At 49.6% G+C, this 3,303-nt stretch overlaps 1 pseudogene; it reads right to left on the bottom strand.

The window, feature by feature from the left end:
- Positions 1-1,021: 1,021 nt before the first annotated feature.
- LOC120110247 (phosphatidylinositol 4-phosphate 5-kinase 6 pseudogene) lies at positions 1,022-2,842 on the bottom strand (annotated as a pseudogene).
- Between the last annotated feature and the right edge of the window lie 461 nt (positions 2,843-3,303).

A 3,303-nucleotide genomic window follows, 5' to 3' on the forward strand; every position in this document is an offset into this window, starting at 1 on the left:
ATATCTTAGCAAGGATGAACGCTCTCGGTTTCTTTCTAAAGTTCTAGTAAATTTAACCTTTTACTTTTTTTCTTCAAAGATTTATAAGAAAAGGAACATGACCAAGGACTTTGCCGCTATTTATAAAGCTACGGAGGAGCCTGGGATGAACCTATATATCTCTTGCAAGATAGGCATCTCTTCCATGGAAATTATCACTTGATTTTCAAAATAACACTCCCGGCAGGGGCGATAGAGCCGTCTAATTTGGCATGAATTTAATATATATTAATCACTTCAATGAATTATAAGTAAATAATAGAACTGAAAGAGTATAAATATTGGGCATCATAAACAAACCTGTCTAAGATTATCAAAATTCAACACTATTGAAGAGCAGAATAGACACAGTATAGATAATGTTGATTTCCAATCAATTAAATGAGAAAAATAATACATCTTTACAGTATCAAAACTCAATATACAAAGCAGGATGCATCAATTACACCCACAACGCACCAAATCAAACATGAATCATGAACAACATACGTGTCTATTGTCCAACTCCAGTCACTCGATGAGGAACTCGTGAGCCCACAGTCGGCATGGGAAAGCGGCACAAAGGGCAGAGGTGGCTCTTCTCCAACCATTTGCCGAGGCACGTCCGATGGAACTCGTGGGAGCATGGCATCACCGTGACCCCCACCCCAACCTCCAAATCCTCACCAAAAGAAAGGACTCTTAACATAGATTATGAGAGGAGTTCTCAGTTAAAGAGAAGAAATTTAAGGGAAGAAAATCTATTATTTTTGCAAATACTAAACATGACAGATAGGTATAGTAATGCATGGCATGCTTACTGAACCTTCCCACTACATTGCAAGTTTATATTCTTTTTATATTTTTAAAGTCATTATGTGCATGAAGAATATCACATGGAAGACCAATCCACATTTACATAAGACTCCAAGCGTTACTCTTATAAAATGTGTGGTGATCTGTCCCAATGTTTTTCTCAAAAAAAAAAAGAGAAGGAATCCAAGTGTTTCACAATATAAACAAAACTAGAGATCAATAGGAGGTAATTAGTTAGCAGAGCATTTATATTTCTCTTTCCATGCATCATTTGCTGGGGCCACAACCAAAACCTCCATAGAAGCCAGAGATTACAGCAGAGAAAGCAGGATACCTGATCCCAAGCTGGAGATTGAGCATGAGGTCATAATTCTTGTGCCCCTTGGAGATAGTCTCCCCCTGCTTCTTCACCTCCGGTGGCGGCCACTTTATTGGCAACCACCTCCCCGTTCCCGTCGACTCCGTTTCCTCCAGGCTAAGCCCTCCCATGAAGTCATTAGCCCCGTCGCTGGACGCCCCTCTCCCCCTGGCCACACTACCTTCCTCTGCATCACAATTGTAATCCCCATCCGCCTCCCAACTGCCGGCAGCGCCGATGATGCTATTGTTGTGCCCATTAGTCCTCTTGGGCGTCTCACCGGTCCCGGCCGTGTCGGCCGACGCCCGCCTTCTCGGCCGGCCGTCGTTCGACTTGGACTGCCTCCATACGGCCTGCTTCTGTAGGAAATTCTCCTCCATTCCCAACCAGTTCGGCGTCTTCTGCGACGGGAGAATCGACACCGTCTCGCCCGGGCAAACCTTGCAATCGCCGAGGTCGGCCGCAAACGCAGCATGAGGATCCCGAGCCGTCGGCGAAGTGGCGGCGGGCGACGGGTAGTAAACGCCCTTCTGCTGGATGCCGTCGTTCTCCTCACTCCAGTACCCAACGTAGAGGCTGCCGTCGGCCCAGCGGAAGCTTCCGTTGCCTTTCGGGAAGCCGTCCTCCCACCCGCCGTCGTAGCGGTTGCCGTTGACCCAGACGAGGGTGCCGCGGCCGTGGATGACGCCGGCGCGCCACTCGCCGACGTACTCGTTGCCATTCTTCCAAGTATAGCGACCGTGGCCGTCCTGGAGGCCGGAGCGCCACTCGCCGTCGTAGTAGTCGCCGTTGGCGTAGGACTTCTTGCCCTGGCCGTGCTTCAGATTCATGGACCAGGAGCCGCGGTAGGTGTCCCCAAGGGAGCCGGTGTAGGTGCCGAAGCCATCCATGAAGCCGGACTTGAACTCGCCTTCGTAGGTGGCGCCGGAGGGCCAGCTGAACTTGCCTTTCCCCATGGTCTTGCCGTGGCGCCATTCGCCTTCGTACATGCAGCCGTCGGTCCATAGGTACTTGCCGGTGCCGTGGGGGAGGTTGTTGTGCCACTGGCCGGTGTAGAAGTCCCCGTTGGGGAGGAGGCGCTCGGCGTGGTGGAGGGTGGGGTCATCGAGATCATCGGCGTCGTCGACGTCGGCGGCGGTGGGGGAGGCCGACACGGGGGGGAGGACGAGGCTGCGCCGCCGCGCCGACGGCTGATGCTTCTGGTGCGTCCTCCGGACGGTGGACTCCCACGCCTTGATGCGTTGGATATCTTTGAACATTCTACTCTCCCTTCTTTTCTTCCTCCGCTTCCGGCTTAACGGTGCAATTTTTTAACGTCTTTCTTTCACCAACACCAATGCTCGGTGTATCATTTCTGAGAGCCCGGCAAATGGGGAGGAGGAGAATGCGGATCGATATATCCAGGTACTTTAGATTTGGTGTTCTTCTTTTGGATCCTGTCGTTTGCTTTGTTTTTGTTCGAGATGTTGTTTTCTCCAGATGGAGATTGCAACGAGGGAGGAAGGGGATTCTGATGAGTCCCCATCTTTTTCGGGCTGGGTTCCGGATGGGGCTCCGACGAAGGATGGGAAACCCAACACCTGGAGGGAGGAACAACGGAGACATCCCCTTCTTTCTAGCCCCAGGCCTCTTCCTCCTCCTCCTCCTCCTCCTCCTCCTCTTCTTACACAAATACGAGGCGTTATTCTCTTCTTATTTTAGGGATAATGGGTGTGGAGTTGTGGACAGCGGGGCACAGAGTCGTAGCGTTCGCTGAGAACAACGAGGCTTCATAGGTTTAAATTATATAACGGGCATCTTGAGAATCCCAGATGTCTCTTGATACTCGGGATGCCGGGGAATTGCCTGGTCCACCGTGGAAATAGAGGCCGGGCCCACCAAAAAGCTGAAATGAGAGATGAATTCCATAATCCAAATTCCCATGAAGAAAGAACGATGGCAGTGTCCACTCATAATTAAAATAGCCGGTGACAAAATAGCTAGCCAAAAATTATAATTTAATTTTTTTTAATCCGGCAAACTAAAAATTTAAATTCATTTAAATCTAATCATAAGCATTACAATTCATCCGTCGCTAGCCTCAATTGATCCATGCTGCAATGTGCCCTACT

This window comes from Phoenix dactylifera, chromosome 8 (genome assembly GCF_051530095.1).
Source record: "Phoenix dactylifera cultivar Ajwa chromosome 8, Ajwa_hap1_PhDact_Kaust_v1.1, whole genome shotgun sequence".
Taxonomy (NCBI): Eukaryota; Viridiplantae; Streptophyta; class Magnoliopsida; order Arecales; family Arecaceae; genus Phoenix; species Phoenix dactylifera.